This window comes from Aptenodytes patagonicus, chromosome 22 (assembly GCF_965638725.1).
Source record: "Aptenodytes patagonicus chromosome 22, bAptPat1.pri.cur, whole genome shotgun sequence".
NCBI lineage: Eukaryota > Metazoa > Chordata > Aves > Sphenisciformes > Spheniscidae > Aptenodytes > Aptenodytes patagonicus.
Genome location: NC_134970.1, coordinates 7,888,894 through 7,912,686, shown reverse-complemented (window position 1 = coordinate 7,912,686; position 23,793 = coordinate 7,888,894). Strand labels below are relative to the sequence as shown.

The 23,793-nt window shown below is 52.4% G+C and overlaps 1 protein-coding gene and 1 long non-coding RNA gene across 3 annotated transcripts in view; one reads left to right on the top strand and one right to left on the bottom strand.

Annotated features, from left to right (window-relative positions):
* LOC143170197 (sperm-associated antigen 4 protein-like) overlaps nt 1–23,793 on the bottom strand; it is a 69,930-nt gene that overhangs the window by 34,418 nt on the left and 11,719 nt on the right. The gene's annotated exons all lie outside the window — the stretch shown is intronic.
* On the top strand, nt 12,195–23,113 carry LOC143170198 (uncharacterized). The gene is made up of 3 exons (XR_012997019.1): nt 12,195–12,227; nt 22,396–22,554; nt 22,680–23,113. It is a non-coding gene; the product is annotated as an uncharacterized LOC143170198 (long non-coding RNA).

The window sequence follows — 23,793 nt, the reverse complement described above, 5'->3', positions numbered from 1 at the left end:
GCTACTGCCTCCTCTCCCTCTCTGCGGAGATGCCAGGAGACCCCCCTGGGGCCTCTCCGTGGAACTCGTGGGTTCCCATGGCGCTCCCTCAAGGCAGGAGAAATAACCTTGAGCTTGAACTCAGCTCTCGCTCATTTAGAAACAACCCCGAGTCCACCTCTCTGCACAGCTTTCTGTGTCCCCTCTTCAAATTCTCTGTAATGCCCCCATTAGTCCCCAGAGCTTCTCCCTTAGGACCACCGCTGGGTCTGAATGACCGAGGAACATCTCTGCGCTGCTCTGTATTTCCCCAAAAAACAGGGGCATAGGCAGGCCGCTTTGGTGCCTTGAAAGAGAACAAGCTCACCTGGGCTGCTCGCATGTCACTGGACACCTCTGCTATCAGGCGGTTCACGACACCGCTCGTCAAACAGCCGTCGTCTCCCTGCAAGACGCTCTCCAGCTCTCGGTATGTCTCCACTCGGTCACCCTGGGGACAGACCACAAAGGGGAGTGACGAGACTTGCTTTGCCCTCGTTCCCAGGGAGACCGGCTGCCCCCCGGATCATCTGTGTGCCTTGGGCATGAGGCACGAGCTGCAGGCATCGGTCAGGACAGCCACGGGGAACGGCAAGATCTTCCGTGGCACCTCTGACACTAGCAGAGAGCCAGACAGGGAGATCGGCTCCACCAGGGTAAAAGGCCTTGCAGGAGCCTAGAAAATCATTCCTGAGGATGGGGGATGGCGGAGGTCAGAGGGAGAGTGCCAGGCGAGGAAGGGGAAAGGGAGCCCTCACCCCCCACCGCCTCACCTCATGGTCTTGCAGCTGCTTTAGCAGAGAAGTCCCGACAGCCGCAAAGGTAGTGACGGCTGCAGGGACAGCCGTCCCCTTTGCCCTGCCTTCATCCTCAGGATGCGCAGGTCTGGACTGGGAACGCACGCATCGGCAGAGAGCTGGAAGAAAAGGAAGAAACGCTTTTGCTGGCTGCAGGGCTTCGAACCAGGGAGGGGTGAGGATCTTCCCAGCCTCCCCCAGCACGAACAGCCCGTGCTGGGCTGTACTGGCAAGAGGGCAGTCAGTGGGATGAGGGGAGGGACTCTGCCCGACGCTGTGGCACTGGGAAGACCACACCGGGGGGACTGGGCCCATTCCGGGCTCCCCAGTGCCAGAACAGCAGCGACGCACCGGAGTGAGTCCAGCGCGGGGGCCCCGAGCTGGGCAGGGGATGGAATGGGGCCCTGCAAGGAGAGGCCGGGAGGGCTGGGGCTGAGCAGCCAACAAGAGCCATCCGGGCCAGGTTGTCTCTGAGCAGTCTCCAGCTGCCCCACGGAGGGCAGGGAGAGGATGGAGCCAGAGCCCTCTCAGAGGTGCCTGGCAGCAGGATAAGAGGTGACGGGGACGCAGTCCCCAGCACCCAGCTGGGACAGGGACACAGCCCCCAGCTGGGACGGGCACTGCCTCCGGCAGGCATCAGCCCCCAACCTCCCACCAGCCCCTCACCTCTGAGCGCTCTCATCTTCCTCATGGCAGCAGGATCCCCCGGATAGACACACTGCTCCCTCCGGGTGCTCCTCCCGCAAACGCCATGAGAAACTGGGGCAGCACCAGCCCCAGGGGGAAAATATAGAGCCCAGCCACTGTGACCCCCCTGCGGGGCACGGCGCCTCACAGAGGGCTGCTGTGACATGGGGACACATGCTGGGGACACACCCTGGGGCGCAGACCGGACACGGCAGCACCCTGGGGACACCCACAGCCCAGAAATGCAGGATTTCCCCATTCTCCATCACTTGAACTCGCTCATGGTCCTCAAACAGTTGTAGCAATGACAGCCCTTCCCAGCCCCATCCCTCATCCATGTCCCACTCCAGGGACCCGAGGGCAATGTGGTGTCAAGAGGACTGACCTGGCCTTTTCCCTCTGCATTGTCTCTCCCTGGTTTTCTCCAAAGAGGAGGCTCCTGCTTGTGTCTCTGTGTGCCCTCCCCTACGTCTCCTCCAAGAACATTGGCTCCCATTCTCCAGCCAGGACCGAACTGGGCAGAAACTGGAGACCTCCAACCCATCAGACCCAACTGCGTCACGACAAGAGGTGACGCAGGAAGGAGAGAGACGCAGGCCGGAGCTGCAGGAAAACCCAGCCAGCTCTCTTGACTGCACAGGTGGGACATGCTACATACACTGGCCACCAGAGCAATTTATGTCACCACTTACAGCTGCACGGCGTCACTCAGCCACCTGGAAAGCCCCGCCAGCACCCGGGGCCTGACAGGATCAGGCCACAAGCCTCTAGTAAACACGCATGGCAAAGTTACTCCCCGTTTTCCTCTTTTCAGCCAAGAACATCAGCATTGATGAGGGGGGTGTCCAGAGCAGCCTAGCCAGGCCCTCGGGGCACAGCTGCTCCTGGCCCACCCCGGCCTGCGGGCCTGGCTCCGGCCTTCTCAGAAGAAGGCCCCGGCCTTCGCCCTGAAGCCTCACAGCAGGAACCGGCGGCGGGTGCCAAGCCCAGCCCTGCTGCAGCCCGGCCCGGTCCGGCGCCCTCCTGCTCTCTCCCTCAGTGCCAGCACGGGGCCTAGCCACTGGCTGCCGGGGCCTGGGGCTGCGGCCGGCAGCCCCTGCCGAGGTGTCGGAGCCCCCAGGTGCAAGAGCGGGCCCCGGCCCTCGGCCTGCAGAGAAGTGGCCTGTGGAGAGGGTCCGGGTCGGGCCTGCTGGGGCCGGCGCCCTCCCCTGCCCCAGCCCTGCTTTCAGGGGCACAGCGTGATGTCGTGTGGTTATGTGGGGGTGGGCCAGGAGCAGTGAGGGGCTTCTGCAAGTATGTTCACAAGTGCTCGGTTACTGTGTTGCTCATCTTCCGTACTGCCCCTTCTGCCCAAGCCTGTGAGAGGGTCCCAGGTGCAGCGGATCAGCCTGGGGCTGCGTCAGGTGGGGCCGAGACCTTGGGTGTCCCAAACAGGTATCCCCCCTCGGGGCAAGGCGTTTTGGTGCCAGGACTCTGCAAAGGGAGTACAGACTCTGGTTTGGAAAGGGGAGAGCCAGCCATGAGAGGGATCCCTTTCTCTTCAGCCAGGTCCCACACAAAAAGCCAATTCGGGGTGCCCAGCAAGCCCCCCTCGGGTGTCAGGGAGCTCCAGCCCAACGCCAGTCTCCAAAACCTGCTTCTGTCTCATGAGGGGTGTCAGAGAAATCCCCTCTTTCCCCCAGGGCTGCCCTCAGTGGAGGGATGGGCCCTGCAGCCGGGGGAAGCACCTTCCCTTTTTGGAGGCAGTTACCAGGGGAGCTGCCTCTGCTGCTCTTGCTGCCACCTGTTGGTCTCGGTGACGTGCTTGAGTATGTCCCGCCGTGCTTGATGCGGCTCCAGCCTTTCTAGGACCCAGACCGCTCATGGAGAAAGGTGGCTGCAACAGCAGGGAAAAGTCATCCCTCGACCTCTGCCGGAGACCCCTTCTGCCTCCCCTCTCGTCCAGCCTCTGCACCCACACGGTCCCCCGTCCACCCACACTTTCACCCTGTGGTGAGTCTTCGGCCTTGGCTGTGGGGTAACCCAGGTCATGCGCGTGTTAGGAGACATTAGGTACAGTTGCTTACTGTCTTATTGCATGAACAACGAATGTAGATGAACAGCAGAAAAGCCTTTGGAGACAAGCACTTCTTCAGATCTCTTATAAAGCTGTAAACTTCAAAAGCTACATACATATTGGGAAGAGTTGAAGACACCATTTAAAGGGAATATGTGAAGGAGAAAAAACGGTCTGTAAAGACTTACGCCTCCTATGCTTTCTGCTGGCTGATGTATGGTGTGCACCCCTACATCGCTGCATCAGTGACGACACCGTGACTCTGTGGTGCAACTGGGGAAGACCAGTCCCTGGTGACCGCAGACACTTTTCATATGCAGGATTATTACTGTGTCTGTACATGGTCTGGTTGTGTGAGGAGGGAAAGAAATGCCAGTTCAGTGTGGTACGGCAAGGGAGGGAGGGGAAAGGAAAGAGGATCAGGGCAGGTTGCTCACGTGGGGATGAGGCAGTGGTTTGTTTGGGGGCTTAAAGATCTCTTCTGAGATGGAGATGGGGCTGTGTGTGTTTGGGATTGAGCTGAGGGATTCCTGTGAGTGAGGGGTCAACTGGTAACAAGGTGAAGTATCGGCATTCAGTCTGGTGCTTTCCTGCATAAACAACCTTTTCTACTGTCTTTTGAAGGTACACAACGCAGACAAGACTCCATCTGATGCCTGAAGGCTTTTATACACAAGGAGGTAAGAGGCTTGTCCGGTGTCCGGAGACGACCTCACACAGCCACAGCTCCGGCCGCATGGTGTCTGCCCGGATATCTCAGGACAGTTGCTGGAACGGGGAGGGAAACTGCTGGTGGAAGATTCCTGCTCTTTAGTAAATCCTTGTTATCGCCACATGGCTTGTTTTGCTTTTTCCCCCTACTGTACATTTCCCGGTACCGTCACCATCATATACTTTTTCCAGGACTTACAAAATACTTTCCATCTATTTGTCCAGGTCTGTGAGACTTCAGCTGCTCCGCCCTCTTCTGTGGCTTGCTCTGCTCCTCTCTGATTATGCCTCTTAACTTATCTAGGAGGGCTTGCTGCACTTCAGCATTTTTTCCTTTTTGTCTTGCTCTGCATCTGAGGGGGGGGGGGTGGTATTTTTATTAATTTACACTCCTGTGCAGTGGACACCTGGTTTGCCTTCCCTGTGAACGAGCTGGGGCACTTCCTTGTCCCTGTGTGTGCTCTTCCTGGCTCTCCTGGGGTAAACAGAGAGTCTCTCTTTCCTCCCAAGTCCACAGGTTCCTTTTGTGGCTCCTGGGGTCTTAATTTTTGTCGAAAGCCTTTCTCTTGCTGGCAGCGTGTGGTTTGAGATGCATCACTCCCTTTCTTGTCGCTCCTCTGTCCCATGAGAAACAAGGGTAACACAGATGTTTGGGCAAGGTTTTGGAGCAAGTGTTTTCTCATGGTTATTCCTCAGAGCATTCTCAATCATGAGGCATTCCCATTGCACTCTTCTTTAGAGCTGGCCTGGTCTCAGACATTGATTCCAACTTCCTTTTCTCCTTAGTTTGGAAGCAAAACACCGCTGGGTACAAAAGAGGGGATGCTGCTCCTGGCAAGAGCTGTTGAAACCAAAGTCCTTCGCATGATGATAGATGCTGCGAAGGGTCTGTGTACCCTCCATGTTCTGCCTCAACCCAAAGGCACGTACATGGTGGTAGAAGTCCTGCCTTTTGCTGCTCTTGAGTTTCCGACTGTTAGTGGCCTCTCAGTGGAGTCTCTCTTCTGACTCTCACTCTTCATTTTACAATGGGTCTGCAAATGTGCGCTCCTGTCCTGGTTTGTGGGGCAGCTGCTGATCATCTCTCATGGCATGTTCTGGAGGCTTTTCACTAAAAGAGCAGAAACGGATGGCCTGGAGAGCGACTGGAGCCCCTGTTGGACGGCCTGGAGAGTGGAACCTCAGCGGTGCTGAGGGTACTTAATTCCTCAGGTTTTTGTGGACACGGCACTTGGAATCTAGTGCAGGAGCTGGAGAGCTTGTAGCAGGATGAATTTGGTGTGGATGAAATGCCTTTGGCTTTACTGCTTTTTACAGCGGCAGCTTTGTGTGTTGTCCTCTGGCCTCCTAGTAAGTCCTGAACCACTGACTTCCAGTCCACGCTCAGAAGTTTTCTCTTTTGTTTGTGTGGTTGGGGTTTTCTTTTCAGGTGGCTTGTGTGCAGCTGATCAATGCCATGATCTGTCCTGCTGGTGAGCTTGACTTGGGAGTTCAGATTTGTACTGAGCTGATGCGTTCAGGGCTTCAGCACATCCTCAAGATAAGGAGCAGCCGTTTTTCCTGTTTCCCCATGGAGTGTGATGGTGCCACAACAGTAGCACAGCTGTTTTCAGCATGAAAAACACAGAAATTCTCTGTTTCTAGCAGACACAAAGCAAAGCTGGTCTTCTCAGATCGGCTGCCCTGACACAAGGCAGCTGGCAGCCAGCAGTGGGGCCCGGCACAGTGCAGCGCCCACAGAAATGCCTGGCTCCTTGAGCCTCGGCCCCGGGGCTGCAGCACGGGGCTGGCACCGGCTGGGGCTTTGCTGGGAAAAACCAAGCTGGGGTGACCCTGACACCTCACACACGTACCCAGCCCTGGGATCTGACAACCTGTCCATTTGCCCATGGCCGCCATGGGGTTCAGAAGCAGCACCGCCGGCCCTGACACGGTCCTGAGCCATCTCTCGACGGCTGCCGGACACGGACCAGTCCTGGGACTCAACAGGCCTAAAAAGAAGAAAAATTGCCCAGAATTAAGCCGGTTTCAAGTTTTTGCAGGCAGCACATTTTTTGAGCTGCCTGGTGGTGCTGCTCCTGGGGAGCGCTCAAGAAACAGGGCGGCTGCTTGTACCTGGAGACAACAGAGTCACGCCGGGACAGACCCCAGAGCAGGGGTCTCCCCATGGGGTCCTGGGGCCTTGCCGTGCCCTCCCACTGCCCATGGGGGGCTCCCCTTGCCACCCCCCCGACCCCCACGGCATGACCACCTCCAGCACCAGCTAGGGCTGGTGCAGGGAGCAGCCCAGGACAGCCCTGACCGTACCACCACAGCAGGCTTTGGCCCCCGGTGTCCCACCACGCTGGGACCCCCACGGCACTTGCCCAGGGACACAGTGCGGGGGTAGCAGGGGAAAAGGGGGACACTGGGGGGAGTAGGGGGCACTGGGGGATGGGTGGGGGGAACCGAGGGGGACACAGGAGTTTACAGGGGTGTGGGCAGGGGGTGGAAGGGGGGCACTGGGGGACGAGTGGGGAACGTTGTGGGGGGGTCTCTAAAGCAGAGTGCAAAAGACTCCGGGCAATGCCTGGGAGGTATCTCGGGTGGATCCAGGACGTGACAGTTTCCTCCAAAAGGGAAAAATCATCTCGGGTATCTTCCTTGGAGGAGTCTGGGGCTGCTACCCGGGATCTCAGGTCCCCAAAGCAGAGGTCAAAAGACTCCGGGAGATGCCCGGGAGGAGTCTTGGCTGAATTCTGGTGGAGAGAGTTTCCTCAAAGTGAGAAAAATCATCTCTGTATCTTCCTTGGAGGAGTCTGGGGCTGCTCTCAGGAATCTAAGGTCACTAAAGCAGAGGTCAAAAGAGCCTCGGAGATGCCTGGGAGGAGTCTCAGGTGGATCCCGGAGGAGGGTGCTTCTATCAAGAGAGACAAATCATCTCGGGTATCTTCCTTGGAGGAGTCTGGGGCTGCCACTCGAGAGCTCAGGTCCCTAACTCAGAGGTCAGAAGACTCTGGGACATGCCTGGGAGGAGTCTCGGGTACATCTGGGAGGTGACAGCTTCCTCCAAAAGAGAAAAAAAGTCTCGGGCAGCTTCCGTGGAGGAGTCTGGGGCTGCTACCCAGGATCTCCGGTCCCTAAAGCAGAGGTAAATATGACTCTGGGAGATGCCTGGGACATGTCTCAGGTGGATTCCAGAGGAGAGAGTTTCCTCAAAAGAGAAAAAAACGTCTCGGGCAGCTTCCGTGGAGGAGTCTGGGGCTGCTACCTGGGATCTTAGGTCCTTATAGGAGGACGTCAGAAGGCTCCGGGAGATACCTGGCAGGAGCCTCGGGTGGATCCTGGAGGAGAATGCTTCTACCAATAGAGAAAAATCATCATTGGCCCGGGGGTCCCTGTGTCTGTGGCAGCGACTGCCCTGATGATGGTGTCACCGACGCAAAGGGACTCAGCCAGTTCTCGTGATTCCGGTGTTCTCTAGAGGCGTATGGTGCCAGCCGGCACTGAGGCTGCGCCAGCCCTTGGCTGCACCCACGGCAGACTTTGCCTTGTGCTCAGTGCTGCTGGTCAGCCTGTGCCTGCCGCCGGGCTCGTTAGCCAGCCACGTCTGGGCTAGCCCCGCTCTCGAGACGATACATCCCACGCGTGAAGCGTTGCCTGGGATTGCCCTGAAAGTGGAACAACTCTGGAGCGTTTTCCTGCTGCTGCTGCTCCCGTCCGTGCGATGTACGCGGCGGTTTCCCTCGCAGGTCTCTGCTGGTCTCTGCCCACAGGACGTGACCCCTTGGGCTCCATTTGTGCAGCCCTGCCCCGCTTGCTGGGGATGGAAAGCAGCGCGATCCTGCTGCAGCTGCCACGGGGACAAACCCACGGGGGAGAAGGGGTGGGCTGGTGTGAGGGTGGGTGCCGTGGGAGGACAGCGGGGCTGGGTGGGCTCTGGGCAGCACCGCCCGGGGCTGTCCCTGGCAGGGGTCTTCCCGGCCTGGCCCCCAGGATGTTTGACGATGCCGGTGCCTGCTTTTCCAGGGAGGAGCTGACAGGACCTGGACAGGAGCGTGAGGAAGGGCAGCTGCCAGGCTTTGTGCTCCCTGGGGACACTCGGGGCTCCCACAGGGCCGGGCCGGGCCGGGCTTCTCCCCTCCCCCGTTTTCGTAAAGAAGTTTTCTTGATAACTCTTGTTAACTGCTGGTAAGTGCATCACAGAATGATGTAGGTGGGAAGGACCTTTGGAGGTCTCTAGACCAGCCTCCCGCTCCAAGCAGGTTCAGTTAGAAGAGATTGCTCAGGTCCTCCTCTACTTGAGAGTCTCCAGTATCTCCAGGGATGGAGATCCCACACTCTCTCTGGACCCTGTTCCAGTACGTGACCCATCTCATGGTAGTTTTTCTCCCTCGTGTACCTAGTTGGAGTTTCCTATGTTTTAACGCGTGCCCACTGCCTCTTGTCCTATCACCATGCACCTCTAAGAAGAACCCAGCCTTGTCCCCTCTGCGCCCTCCTATTAGGTAGTTGAAGGCAGCAGTTAGGATCCCCACAAGCCTTTGCTACTCCAGACTGAATAAACCCAGCTCCCCCCACCTCTCCTCATGCATCCTGTACTCCCAGCCCCTGGTCACCTTGGTGGCCTCCACTTGATTTGCTTCTGTGTGTCAGTGACGTTTTTTATGTATTTATTTGGGAGCCGCAAACTGGACACAGTACTGCAGATGGGGTCTCACCAGGGCGGAGCAGTTTTTGTGAGGCTCCACGTTAACTTTGTTTGACTCCCAACTCTGCTTACACTCTACTGGTTTTTTGGATGATAAAATGCAAATTGTTACTCCAGAAGCTTAAGACCTTCTCATTCCCTGTAGATTGACATGAACGCCATCTTTTTTTTTTTTTTTATGAGAACGATGTTTGGGACCTATAGATGTGTCCTGAGAGGCAGGAGGAGTCCAGGTGCTGCCTAGAAGCACCAAAGTGGTGCAAGCACTTGTCTGAGCCAGGTTCCCCAGGCTGGGCTGCCGTCAGAAGCCAGCGAGCACTGACTGCCTCATGGTTCGTCAAGGAGGAGCTCTGCATTTTAACGGAAAGGATGCCCTTTGCAGAGCAAAGGGAAATTCTGACTGTCCTGCCCCAAGGAGGCAGATCAGTGTCTGCTTTCGTTGTTTGTTTAGGTTTTTATTTAGTCAATTAGAAGCCTCTTCTTTTATACCAAAATCGGTCTTTGTGGTTGGCACAAGAGAACTAGTTGGGACATTGTTTTCCCTACAAATGTCACTGTTAGGCTTCCGTGGGGTGAAAAGTGGCTTTATTTTGATCATTGCTCAGCTAGGTCACTGATCATCGGAGCTTTTCAGCTGCGTCTGTTTTAGAAGTAAAACGTGGCTGCCCAACAGGCTCAGGACAGATATCTCACAGGGAGCTTCCTCTCAGAAAACCCAGGTGAGACGAACGCTGCTGCTGTTGCATTTCTGTGGCCCTCCAGGAATCACACTCTGTGTGTGTGGAGTGAAGGAATGAAAAAACCTCCGGGAATCTTTGCATGAAAGGTGCCTAAAACAAGAATCGGCAAACCCGGCATCATTGAAATTTGGGAGAGAAAGGGATGAGCTACCAGGGCCACTGTCAAGGGACTGTCATTAGGCACCAGAGTTAACATTGACTTGAGAGGCCCGGGCAGAGCCCAGACCACTTTGAAAGCAGTTGCAAGGCCTGCCACAAGGTAAAGGCCAATTCCTCTGATGCTTTGGGCTCACACCGGAACCCAAGGCGCTCCAAGCCCCAAAATGCAGCTGCCTCTGAAGTGCAGCAGCAGCAGGAGCCAGTGCAGAGCCGTGGGGAGCTGGAGCAGGGGGAGGTGGCAGCCCCGGGTGACCCAGAGCAGAGGTGCAGCAGGGAGCTCTGTGGGGCAGAAAGGGAAGGGAAGGAAAGGAGGTGCTTGTAGCGGCTGAGGATCGACCCCCAGCCTCCCTGGCGGCAGGTCAGACGTCTCCTGGAGCCTCCCCCACAGCTGCCACGCCACCTCTGCAGCACAGCCCCGGCCACCTCCAGCACCCGCCACCAGCACGTCCTGCCCCCCTGCCCACTCCCACGCCTGCGCCAGGGCTGGAAAGGGGTTGCCGAGCTGGGGCACACGGGGCACTTTGTGCCATGTCACATCACGTCACGTCACGCCATGCCATGTCCACCCTTCCCACCTGCAGCTGGGGCCAGTCCCCAGCGTCCCCAGGGACCTGCCCAGAGTCCTGTTGTGCAAATGATGCAGCAAGGTGCTGCTGAGCGAGCGTCGCCAGGGCCTCTGAAACGGGGTCCCCCTTGGTCAGAAAGCTCATCAACAAGCTGTCCCGTCCCCGCCTGAGGTGTGCTGGCGGGGGTCCCCTCCACAGGCGTCCTCACGGAGGCATCTCTGCCTGGACCAGTAGACACCCCCGCACCCCCACGGGGCAGCTTTCACCAGAGACACCGCAGAGGCCATTCCCTGCCCCCGGTGCTCAGAGTTTGGCCACGTCCCGGCGCACACAGCCAGGAGTCGGTCGCGCTCGGAGCTACCCGATCAGCTCAAGGCACGAACATGCCAGTCGGGGCGTTTTCCCCCAAACCCGCGGCAGGGCTGTGCCCGCTGGAAGGACGCGGGTACGCAGGGCTGCCAACGCGCCCCTGGGCAGCACAGTCCTGCCCGCCAGCCCCTCGCCACCACCAGCACCCCGAGGCGAGCCCGGCCTCGTCTGCAGCCGCCCCCCGCCCCGGCGGGGGTCCCCCGCCCCAGGCGGGCACCGGCCCCTCGCCCAGCGGCGGGGCGGGGCGCGGACCTCCGCGCCGCTGGTGGGGGGCGCGGCCCTCTGCCGGCTCCGCTCGGCTTCGTTCGGCTGGGCTCGGCTGCGCTCGGCTTTGTTCGGCTCGGCTGGGCTCAGCTGCGCTCGGCTCGGCTCGGCTGCGCTCGGCTCGGCTGCACTCGGCTTTGTTCGGCTCCGCTCCGCTCCGCTCCGTTCGGCTCCGCTCGGCTGCGCTCGGCTCGGCTCCGCTCCGCTCCGTTCGGCTCGGCTCGGCTCCGCTGCGGCCACAGCCCCGGCCCGGCCCCGCCTGAGGCGAGGGCGGGTGGCGGGCGCGGCGGAGCCGGTGGCCGTGGCGGGGGCTCCTCCCCTTCATTGGAGCGGTGGGCTGCCCGGTGGTCGCCAGCGCGGGGGCTGGCCGGGGGCCTCGCAGGCCGGCAGAAGGGCTGAGGAGGCGGCGGCGGCGGCGGCGGCATCTCCCCTCTCAGCAGGCTGGGGCGCTGAGCCGGCGTCCGCGGCGGGTCCCGGCCTTCCCCCGGCAGGCCCGGCGAGCCCCGGCCCCGCCCTCCCGCCCCCGGCGCTGCGGGAGCAGCAGGGGACTGCCTCCCGCCGGTGGCTGTCCGGCGGAGGCTGGGGGGCACCGGGGAGATGTGCGGGTGCGGAGAGAAACGCGTTTCCCCTGGCTGTACCCGCAGGGGCTGCAGGGACCCACAGCAGCCGGGGGTGTCCCTCCCAGCGTGGTGTCGGTCACGGGCTGCAACACAGGCCTGCCGGGGCTGTCTTGCCAGCCCGCGGGGCAAGAGGCCTGTAAAGCTTCAGGGACGGTGGCAGTGACATGTCCGGAGCAGTGCAGCTGAAGGCGGGTAGCCATCAGCTCGGAGTCTGTCCTCTAACCCTGCTCAAAAATACCCTGCTTGATTGGAACGGACACTGAATCAGCGGTTTTCTGACTTGTGGGAGATCCTGGTAGGAAACGTGTTCTCTCTGCAAATGTCCTCTAGAGGAAAAACTGCGTGTAATCTTTTCTTCTCGTCTGTCAGAATGAGATGTGGTGAAGGGTTTTAGTAATTTACCTTTGACTCTCCTCCTTCCCTAGGCTGGCATTCAGGGAGAAAGAACGATGTCATTGAAACCACTTACCTGTCCCTTGCCTGAAACAAGCTTTCTTCACGCAGGCAGGCTTGTGTACAAATGTAAAATCTGGTATGGCAACTTCAGCAGGTAAGCATGTTAAAGCTGAAAAGTCAGCCTGCAGTTTGATGACTGCAGGTAGCAGGGAGTTAATAGGAGACCCTAAATTCAGATCTTGGGAGCTCCTCGTTTCCTGCCTGCTTTCACTGGCCGTGAAAGTGGTCACTTAAAAGTTGCTACTGCACTTGCATACGCTGAGCATTGGCCTAAGAGAGTAATCTGAGCTGTAAAAAACACTCCTATTTCACTGCCATGTGCGGATTTTGTGCTTCAGTGGAAAAAGAGGCTGTTTTTGCTGACAGTATTTTGAAATTTTGTGTTTAACTGGGAAGCTCCAGAGCCTTTGTAGTTGTTTAACCCCTGCTGGCAGCTAAGCCCCACACGGCCGCTCACTCACTGCCCCGCAGTGGCATGAGGGAGAGAATCGGAAGGGTAAAAGTAAGAAAACCCGTGGGTTGAGATGAAGACGGTTTAACAAGTAAAGCAAAAGCCACGCAAGCAAGCGCAGCAAAAGAAGGAATTCATTCACTCTTTTCCACTGGCAGGCAGGTGTTTAGAGCCATCCCCAGGAAAGCAGGGCTCCATCATGCGTAACGGTTACTTGGGAAGACAAACGCCATCGCTCCGAACGTCCTCCCCTTCCTTCTTCTTCCCCCAGCTTTATATGCTGAGCATGACGTCATACGGTGTGGAATATCCCTTGGGTCAGTTGGGGTCAGCCGTCCCAGCCGTGTCCCCTCCCAACTTCTTGTGCCCCCTGTCGTGGTTTAACCTCAGTCGGCAACTGAGCACCACGCAGCCGCTTGCTCACTCCCCCCCGGTGGGATGGGGGAGAGAATCGGAAGGGTAAAAGTGAGAAAACTCGTGGGTTGAGATAAAGACAGTTTAATAGGTAAAGCAAAAGCCACGCATGCAAGCAAAGCAAAACAAGGAATTCATTCACTACTTCCCATGGGCAGGCAGGTGTTCAGCCACCTCCAGGAAAGCAGGGCTCCATCACGCGTAACGGTTACTTGGGAAGACAAACGCCATCACTCCAAACATCCCCCCCTTCCTTCTTCTTCCCCCAGCTTTATATGCTGAGCATGACGTCGCATGGTATGGAATATCCCTTTGGCCAGTTTGGGTCAGCTGTCCTGGCTGTGCCCCCTCCCAGCTTCTTGTGCCCCTCCAGCCTTCTCAGTTGGTAGAGCATGGGAAGCTGAAAAGTCCTTGACTAGTGTAAACACTACCTAGCAACAACTAAAACATCAGTGTGTTATCAACATTGTTCTCACCCTAAATCCAAAACACAGCAGTGTACCAGCTACTAGGAAGGAAATTAACTCTATCCCTGCCGAAACCAGGACACCCCCCAGCCTGCTCGCTGGTGGGGTGGGGTGAGAAGCAGCAAAGGCCTTGACGCTGTGTAAGCACTGCTCAGCAGTAACTAAAACATCCCTGTGTTATCAGCACTCTTTTCAGCACAAATCCAAAACAGAGCCTCATGCTAGCTACTGTGGAGAAAATTGACTCTATCCCAGTCAAAACCAGTACAGCCTTGGAGCTCTGTACTCAACGTATGTGCTTATTTCTTGGGCTGTCTGCTGTTAGCGATGTGCCTTTCTCTGGCCTTGCAATCTGGCACTCGAGTGTGGGCGTAGGAAGAGTCTTTGGAAGCTCTTACTGGCTGCTGGCAGCAGATGTTTGTTGTGCTCTCGGGATTTTTTCTCTCAAGGTTCCCTTTCCACTGCCACTCCTGTTTCAGATGTGTTTGTGGCAAACCTGTCCTGTTGTTTTGAAACAGGACAGCGTGCCTCTCCTTGCAGGCGGAGGGGCTGAGCAGGACTTTTCGCATAACTGCTTGTCTCAGTTTCTGGAAGGCACTGTAGTGGCAAGGCTGAGAAATGAGAGTGAAGGGAGCGTATTTTAGTCTGTGGTACCACAGGCATGCAAGGAAGAGAAAGGAAAACAGCCTTTGGGTGTGCAGGGGACAATGAATAGGAGGGTTGTGGGAGGTAACAGTTGTGTGGTAAGCCTCAGATAGGAAGTCCTAGTTAGTAGCCAGCAAAGTAACGAAAGCACAGGGTGCTGAGTGGTCTGGTGAGATGGGGGAGATGCCAAACAAGAAAAGAGGGTGATCTTTCAGAGGTGAAAAAAAGACTTTCCCTGAGGGTATTGCCCTGGAGGAATCTGCTTGTGTCTGCTGGTCACATTAACACAGAGATGATGGGCAAGTGCTTTTGCGAGTGGGCAAAACCTTGACCAGCTCACTCAAGGAGCTCTGGAGCTTTTAATTTGAGAGGGGACTCAGAATCCTGGAGGCTGCGGGCTATAGTAATCACAGAAGTTTGAGCTACTCTGGCACAAGAAGATGGAGCTGCTCAGGTTTAAGGGTAGTATTCCAAACCAGGTGCTTATAGATCGTGTCCTGCTGAAGGAGTGTTCTGTAGAGCTCAAACTTGGTCTGAAAGTTGAGGATTTGTTGCTGTGTCAGCCTCTGATAAATAATTAATAATGATGGTATTCATAAATAGTAATTAAAAAAACCCCAAAGCAGTGGCTCAGCATAATCTGGCTCCCTGTGTACATCCTTCAAGGCTGTGATCGTCAGCAGACAGCAGTTCAAGGTTGATGCCCTCAAAGGCTTTTGGAAGGTCTTGTAAACTTGTTGAGGTTAAATCTCTTTTCAGATGGTGGCAACCATGCTGAAACTGAGATCCTTTTGAGTCAGCAAGTATCCCTGCTGATAAGAGAAACAGACCAGCATTGTGCCATCCCGACAACCCTGTTTTCATGCCAGTGAGGTTGCGGCAGGACTAAAATGCCATAGGCAATGACTCAAGCATCTGCCTGTAGAGTGGCTTTATGAGTGGGAGTGGATTTCCTTTTGCAACCAGACGTGCACAGCCATTGCCAGAGCCTGGGTTTACTCTGGAAGTGACTGCTGTTAGCTGCAGAAGAACTGAAGAGAATGCGCTATGAACATCATGCCAATTAGGCTGTCTCCAGACCTGAAGCTACATTAAATGTCGTGCAACGCTGGTCTCCTTTTTCCTTTGTAGCAGTAGGCCGGCTCTTTGAAATTCTGCTGCATGACTTTATTTTGGGATGAAGAGAAACGCAATTGTTTCTTTAGCTTTGCTTATTAGCATTTTGCTGGAATAGCGTCAGATCCAGGAGGATTAACCTTCCTCCTTGTTTTGTTCTCTGTGTTGATTTTGGAGAGGAAGATCAACATGGTCAAACATATAGCAAAAGCAACTCCTTTTACAGCGAAACTCGTGAAACTCTTCCCCATCGTGTCATGGTTTGTGGTGAATACAGGTTGCTTATTGAAAGCATCTGGATTCACTCCCAGTTCATAAGAGAGAGTAAAGGAGTAAGTCCCAAGTGCCTACATAGCCTTATGCCCAAAGCAATGCTGTCGGTTAGCCTGCAGATTTGGGAAGTGAAACTCCTTTTGCCCACAATAAGATGGTGACCGATCTGAGGACAGGTTCCCAAAAGAACATTGAAAGAGTTGCGAGAGCTGATCCCAGCTGATCGTAGAGCTGATTGCCTACCCGTGTGCGCAGGCTTTTGGTAGAGGAAGGCCGTCTTCACTGAAGGTCTCCTGAATCCCCAGAGAAAAACAAGTAACAATGAAGGTTCTTCCCTTAACGATTCAAAGATGACTCCGTTTTTGCATCTCTACACTCCAGGCTTAAAAGAAAATAATCAACCCCTCCTCCCCAAGCTCCCCCCAACCCAACCAATGAATCCCCCCGCAGTCAGGTAGCAGCTCCGACATCCTTGTCCTGAGGCCCTGGGTGGTGCCTTGCTTTCTTCCATTCTTTCCACCGTTGTTTCCTCGTCACCACGGCAACGTCCCTTCCTGAATCGTACTTTTGTTTCCCTGCTGATTCATGAAGATTTCATGACCACAGCAGAAGTCTTGGGTGGGTGGTATCTGTCCTTCTGCTGCGGGGCGCTGTGTAATTCCTTTCATTAACTTGTTCCGTGTCAAGCAAGGAGAGAGCCTTTCTGAAGAGGAAGGAAAGTTCTCATCTCTGAGCAAGATCTGGCTGGGGCCCCTGAATGTGGAGGACATGAGAATGGCTGCCTACCAGAGCATAGACCAGAGAATAGTTGCATGCCATAATTCCTTACGCTCCACTTCATTTACTTATTTCCAAGGGACATTTGTGTGATTTGTTTACTTTTTAATGGGTTCGCATTTTCTTTAAGACCTTCTCTCTCCCTGTGCGTTTTATTGTTGGCCGATACCTAGCAGCAAACAACTTTTGAGAAGATGGCTTACAAAAGATGTAGTTACTCTTTGGGAACGCAGTTTGATGCAGGCCGTACACAACTCCCAGCATCACAGGGCCTAGCTCCAATGCTGTGAAGGCCCGTTCCTCTGCAGGTTTGCACCGTGGAGGGGATTAAGGGACACGTCCTGCCGGTTCCGTCTTTTAGTCCCTTGAGCAGAATGGCATCGCGATAGCCTGGAAGACAGAGGTGCTTGGTCACAAACAATGAGTTCTGTTGTTGCCATCTTCTTCCTGAGACAGAAGAAAGCCCCTTCCATTCCCGAGGAAATGAGACAAATCTATTGCCTGCTTAAAAATGCTCCTGTTTCTTAATTTAAAAAAAATCTTCAGAGTACAGTAATGGCATTATAAATATTATTGAAGAAAACGTGCTGATTTCAATTGATATGGAAAATTATGGTGTTACTAGAAAGGTCTTGAAAGGTGTTACGAGAACAAGTTTCCCGTTCGTAAAGCAGGCGTTTGTTGGGGCTGAATTACAGTTCCTTTGTAACTGAGTTGGGTCAATATTCAGAAAAAGAGGAATATGTTTATTTTTGAAACAGGTCAATCCTACATGTGTTTTGCTGGAAAAAAGGAGACTTCTTACATTTACAACTTCTTAAGTTTAAAAGCACACCTCCACTCTCCATAGTAATGCTTCTATGTTAATTCAAGATTAAGATGCTCATTCCCTTCAATTTCTATGAGTCTGTTAGTGCGGTGCACTCTAAGGTGATGGGAGGGAGCGGGGCGAAGAAGGGGAGGAAGAACAGCAAAATATCGCGAACCTGCTCTTCCATGATTCATGCAAACTGTAAAGGAATTTTAAATTTTTCCCAAGCCTTGAAACTGTACTTGACAGTGGAATTGTGGCTGTATTGTTACTATTCTTCCTTCCTTCCTTTTTTTGGCCTCTCCAGGAAGCGATTCGAATAATCCCTGGAAATCTTGATGATTTACATCCATTTTCTACAGACCACTTCCCTATCTTTCTGTGTATCCTTTCTTTCCTACTCACAAAAGAAAAGATTCGATGACTTGTATCTGTTGGGCATTGCTTAATTCGACATTCATGTCTAGTAGTGTGCAGATCTTTCGCTGGAGTACAACTCCTTTGAGCTTTGCAGCTTTACGTTAGCTGAAGATCCTCCGCAGTTGTTGCCTTCACCAGAGAGAACTGATGTGAAAAGAGTGTTCTGCAGTGTTTTCAGATGAACACCCCTGCGTTCCAAATCAGACTTAGCCAGAGAAAATGAACGTGTCTATATAAAGTCCCAGGAAGGCCACCGAGTGCGATTGCAAGCAAAGCTAGCGCATTGCTCAGAAAGGTTAATAAAACGTAAAACACTCCTTACAGGCTCAGCAACGTTGGCCCACTAGTAGAGAAGACCGCAGTAGTTTTCTTGTAAGGTACACTAGGACTAAATCACATCCGTGAGACTCTGGGGACGGATTGTACCTGCAAAGCCGTCTTCAGTCTGTATAGGAAGAAGTTTGAGCTTGAACTTGAGAGAACAGGATAGTGTTCCCATGAAATCTTATGTTGCCTAGAGGGATGTTGAGTATAAAAGTTGTTCTTGGGTGGGAGCAAGCGTGAGTATGTGCTTACGTACCCACATAGATGGCGGCGAGAAGCAAAAAGCACCTCACAGAGTGAGTTTTACGAGGAGAAGTAGTTGAGGTGAGGTAGCCGGAAGCCTAGACAGGCTTTTGAACACACAAAGCCTGCAGGATTGTCATGCAGTTATCCCAGTCCCGTCTTCAATGTAGTCTTTGTAGTCTAGAAATAAGGGTGAAGCAAATGTCCTCCACGCAGTATTCCCCTTATTTTGCTCATCCCCCTTACTCCTTTGGGACCAGCCACCAGAGTTTTTCCTTCTAGCCTAAAGTTTACAGGGGCATTTAGCTGCCGTCAGTCTGGCCTGCTCTCAAAAGACAGCGCTGTAAAAGCTTTGTGCCATTGCACAGCATAGGCATAGAGAAGCTAATATTTGAATATTGGCATGCACAGGTTTTGCTGAGTGTAGTTTCCTGGGGATTTCACTTTTGGTATGTAAGTGCTGAGGCATTTGAGATTGGATTATTCTGGCCGGCAGCTTTACTACAGGCTCCTCCTCCTAGATGTTCTTTCATCAGAGTGCACCAAGGGCCCAGCTAGCCTTCATCTCTTTCTTCCTGCCTGCGCAACTGGACAGAATTTAGCCATGTCTGCTGCATATTCTGCAGCTTATTAATTTGAATTGACAATAATTAAATTAAAGAAATGGTAACCGTTAATTAATGTTTCTGTTGTAGTTGCTGTAGTGTAAAGGGTTAAGAAGAAGTTACTCTCCTGATGCTCTTGTTGAAGAGAAAAGTAAGTTAGTTGAATGAGAGGCCTCTTCCGTCCTAAGGTGTGTCAATTTGTGAATCAGATCAGGCCCTCTGGCATCATCTCCTGTGATTCTGGGTGCCCCGGAGTAATGAACACCCAGGCGTTTCCGCCTCCCAGTCTTGGAAGACTGCCTTATTGCCACACCTCGTAATGACAGGCAAGAACGAGGTCGTCCTCTTCCTCTGTCAGAAGCTGGTATGTGTGATAGCAACTTACTCCTGTTACTGCCAGGACGAGAAAGTAGCCAAGAGCCTCTTCAGGCAGGAAGCACCCAAACAAACAAAGGCTCGTTGTTGGTTTGCTTCTCGAAAGCTCAGCTAGTTTTGCCTGCGTGCTTGAGGAGCGTTTGATTCACGAGTATGTATTTCTGGAACTTGGAAGTCCACCCACATGCTCAGCCAGCACTGGGCCCCGATGAGAACTGCAAGCTCAGAGGCCTGGCGCGATGAGTTGTCCTGCAATCTGTGTGTCGGGCTGTAGCGTAAATCTTAGTTAATCACCAGCTGTGGGAGTCCTTGAAGCCAAACTCAAACGACCAATTTCATCCCTTAAAGGAACCGATTGTGTCAGGTTTCATCTAGGCAAGTCTTGGGCTCCATCGCCAGTCCTCAGGATGTCAGTTTCTGCTAGCAAACGGACTGAAAGTATTCATTTTACCTGTTTCTTCCTGAGATCAGAGGCATGTAAGGAGACTGCTGTCTAGCGTCATCCGTTCTTGCACGCATGAGCTCCTTGGTGTCAGAACTGCCCCCCCAGGAAGGAGCGTCCGTAACTGTAACTGTTCTGTAACGTCTGTAACTGTGGCGGTTGTCATGTCAATTATGTTTTTTCCTCCCATTTTGAACTGTGAGGTAAATGTACTGATGCTACTCCTACGAATCCTAGTCCTTTTCAACTTTAAAAATAATTTTTAGAAGAATTACTTTTTGGTTAGGAAAGCTGATGAGGTTTTCTTCCTCGGGTTGGAAGAGCCTGGCACGTTGTTTCTTGTGGGAGGATGTCGGGACTGAAGGCAAATGCAGTCAAGGAAACACAACACTATTAATACACGTGACTGATGGGAGAGTGTCACCTGGCTGAGTGTTTCTTGTAATGCGTTACTAGTGTTTTTTCACAAAGTTCACACCGACAGGTTGTATTTGCTCCCTTATACATCTGTTCAGTGTGGTGTGACTTTTGAAGCTTTACAAGAAGACGTTGTCAGGACTCCTGCTCCTTTGAAATGTCAGTGCTTTGTTCTTAAGTCTTATCGTTGTTCTCAGGTTTGAGTAAATGGGAGAGAGTATTAAAGATGAGATTGAAACATGAGAATGTCCATCTTGTGCCTTACACATTTGCACTGTGTATCGAGAACTCAACTCATTTCAGCAAAACGTATCTTGTGGTAAGTCACTATGGTTACGTTTGGATGATTTCTGGAAACATCTGTGATCTGTATCTTGCTTTTCACTTTCCCTTCATCTACTGTATCTTTGAATTAGAGGGAGCAAAACTGCGTGCAGTATGGCTGTACGGTGGATTTGAAATAGAGCAGAACAATGCGTTCTCTTTTGTCCTGTATTGCTTTTCTACAGTGTCCTGAATCTCTCTTTGCCTTTTCAGCCATTGCTGATTCTTCAGCTAGTATTTTTATGAAGCAATGCCCAGTGGCTCCCAACCTTCATTCTTTCATGTCAGTAGCTAGGCTGGAGCCAGCACATGCATATGGAATGCATGTTTTTCTTCCTTGTGCTCGACTACGTTTGTTGACATTGAACTTCACGCTCTTTGTTTCTGTTTTCCTAAAGAAAGAATGCATTTGTTTTTCTAAATACTGATTGTAACACTGGTAGTAATGGTAGTAACGTCTTTCGTATAATTGGCAAATGTTCTCACCTCACTAGTGTCTCATTTTCCAGGTTTTCTGTGAATTCCCTGAACAGCCTCAGGCCCCAGCTGAGACCCCTGTGGGACTCTACATTTAACCTCCTCTGTTGTGAAAACTGAGTGTTTGTTCTTACTATTTCCTGTTCCGATTATTGGTCCCTGAGAAAAGTTGCTGTTTTTTCTTACGACTGCTTAGTCTGGTCTCCTTTATAAAAGGGACCACGATTCATTTCTTAGTCTCACCCATTTGCTTGCGTGTAGCGTCCCCTATCAAACATACCATGTTTGGATGTAAAAACTTCTAAACGTGGAGAATTCACTCACTGTCCTGTACGCCTTGCTCCAGTATTTAATTGCCCTCCCCAGATAGTTGTACAGCGTTGCTATTCTAAAATTATGCACAGCATAACGTCCTGTTACTTTCAGGCACTGATGTTTCGAGTTTCTGTTGGCAGGGATTTTTCTCCAGGAAAATACGTATTGATCCCATGCGTCAGAGGTTAGCTGGCCAATATTCTCTGCTGGAGGCTATGCTCCAGATGTCCTTGCATCTTCCACCTGGTGCCCAAAACACAGAGTGATGCTCACAGTTCTTCGGTTCCTTCTCTTCTGAAGACTCCTTCGTCTCCTTCAAGAAAAGCAATTGTCCCCGTCCCATCGACATGTGGTATTCATAGCCAGGAATTCTAGTTCTGAAAGAGCTGTATTTGCTGTTTTTCAATTTCAGCATAGCATATGCAAGTCCAGCATTGTTTCTAAGTAGTTTATCTTGTTCTCAGAAGGTGAGGTGCAATGCAAAAGTGTACTTTTAAGTTGGTTAAAGAAAGTCCAGTCTAAATATTCACCAAATTTTATAATACCTCTGTTACAGGTAAAGACGTAAACAAGGGCAGTTACGAGCTTGTAAGTTGTGTGTGTGTTTCTGTTTTGTTGTTTTGGATTTTTTTTTGTAAATTTATATTCAAAATAGTCTGGAGAAGCAGAATGTATCTATATAGGCAATGCTACAGTTCTCCTGTTTCTAGGTGTCAGTCAGGCAATGTAAAGTGGCACTGAATTCTCACCTAGAACCCTCCAAATTGCGAGAAATCTTCCTGTCAATCCCAGTGGACTTTGAATGAGGTCCTGCCTCAGGACCCGACAGCCCTGCCGGCTTCAGTTAGATGTATTTTCTGCAAGTCTGAGCTGAGCTGTCCAATGGTTTCTTCACTGTGAGAGTCTGTATGAGGTCGATATTTCTGAATAATTAAGTAGTTTCCTAGGTACTGTATATGTCATAAACAACAAAGTTAAGCTTATTTGGAAAGTTTTTGTTTAATGAGAGCTCAGGGTGGGTTTGTTTTCAGTATGGGTAAGTGTCTGAAGAGGGAGTGAATTAGTGAAGATGTCACGTCCAAATTCCCCAAAAGAATTTCTTCTATGTCTGCTAGCATTACATTCCTGCTAATTACATTCCTAGGCCCTCCTCTGAAGATGGAGCAAATAGGATGTCCTGGAAAGCAGTACTTTTTGTTTAAAACTGTTGAGCATAATTCTCTGGATGGCCTCTCAGTGCCTCTCTTCTGTTTGAAGAAGGAAGCTACTCTCTTACTCCTGAATCATTTTTTGGTTTTCGTTGTATAAACGTGAACAATTTTGCGAAATAGGAATGTAATTGACTCTGAATTTTGTTCTAAAACAGAAAGGTCAAAATCAAATTTAGTCAATACCGAGTTTGCAATGTCCTGAAGGTCAAGAGAAGAAATGAAATGTCAGAAAGTACTGCAGCGGAAGAGACAGGGAAGGGGAGAAGAGTGGAAGTCGGAGCAGCGACCTCATGCCCACGGTCGGGTATGGACAGGTCAGTTGACTACAACGTAGTCTTCCAGGGCCCCTATCAATATTTTTAATGTCTCTTGTACCTTCCTGATATTTCATTCCTGTGTAATCCTTTGCCCCATTTGTCTTCTTCCTTCTCTTCCTTAGGTGACAGAATCTAAGCAGCATTGCCCATATTTGGAGAAAAGTTGTCATAAGCTTTCAGGTTCCCATGCCATTAACTAGAGGTCTTCCTGTTTAACTCCTTTGTGTTCACATTATCTGTGGAATCGCAGCGGGATGAGAACTCGGCAACTAGACAAAGCAGTGCACAGGCTTGCACACCTGAGCCAGGGATGACAAGGGAAGAACTGGGAACAGTTTTCTAGCTGACTCCCAGCCTGTTCCTCTGCGTCGGCTGATGAATGCTGCCTCTCGGCTTGAGGCTGACGGCAAAACCCATTTGAGCTTGCTGTTTTCAAAGTGCTTTAAAGTCTCACGGAATTGCACGTGGTGTGCGCGCACATGAGTATTACCACACATCTTTCCCATCGGTTTGTTTGGTAACTAAACTTCTCATGGTGATTCCAAAGTAGATCTCTGTGTCTGGATTTCACAGAATCATTGAGGTTGGACGGGGCTGTGGCCGGTGCACCTGCCCTGACAAAGACTGGGGGCATTAAGACCATCATATACACCTCGGGTGAGGAGTAGGAAGGTTAAGGCCCTCAGCCAATTCGAATTGACCACAGATCAGATTCGACTAGGGTATAAATGGAGCCCCGCCGGAGGGCAAGTTGAGCCGGTCCTCCTCGGAGCAGCGGGTCTGCAAGTCAGGGACTCTCCCCTTGGGTCGGGACGCCACCCAAGGAAACTCCTCGAGGTTGAGAGCCCTCATCTTATAGCTGAGTGATTGTGCACATTTTGGATCCGCATTTCTAAAGCCGGCTGTGCAGTATTAATCCCTCGTACGCCATCCTGAACCTGTGGTTTACTGATGTTGTCGGAGTGTTGACGCCTCATTTCTAGTTAGTTTTCTGCTAAACAATTTTGGTTAAAATACAGTTTAGTTTTGAATCTATCACCTGCCTAATTTGATTTCGTGAGCCTCCGCGACATTAAATTGGCGTAGTTGGCAGGATGGTGTCAATAGAGGAATTACTATGGAGGCACGGATGTAGCCCTTCTCCCCCAGGTATAAAAAGGGTGAAGGAGAAGTGGTTCGACGCAGCAGCGGTCGCAGTGAGTAGAACAATGCCACAGGATTAATCGAAATGGTAAA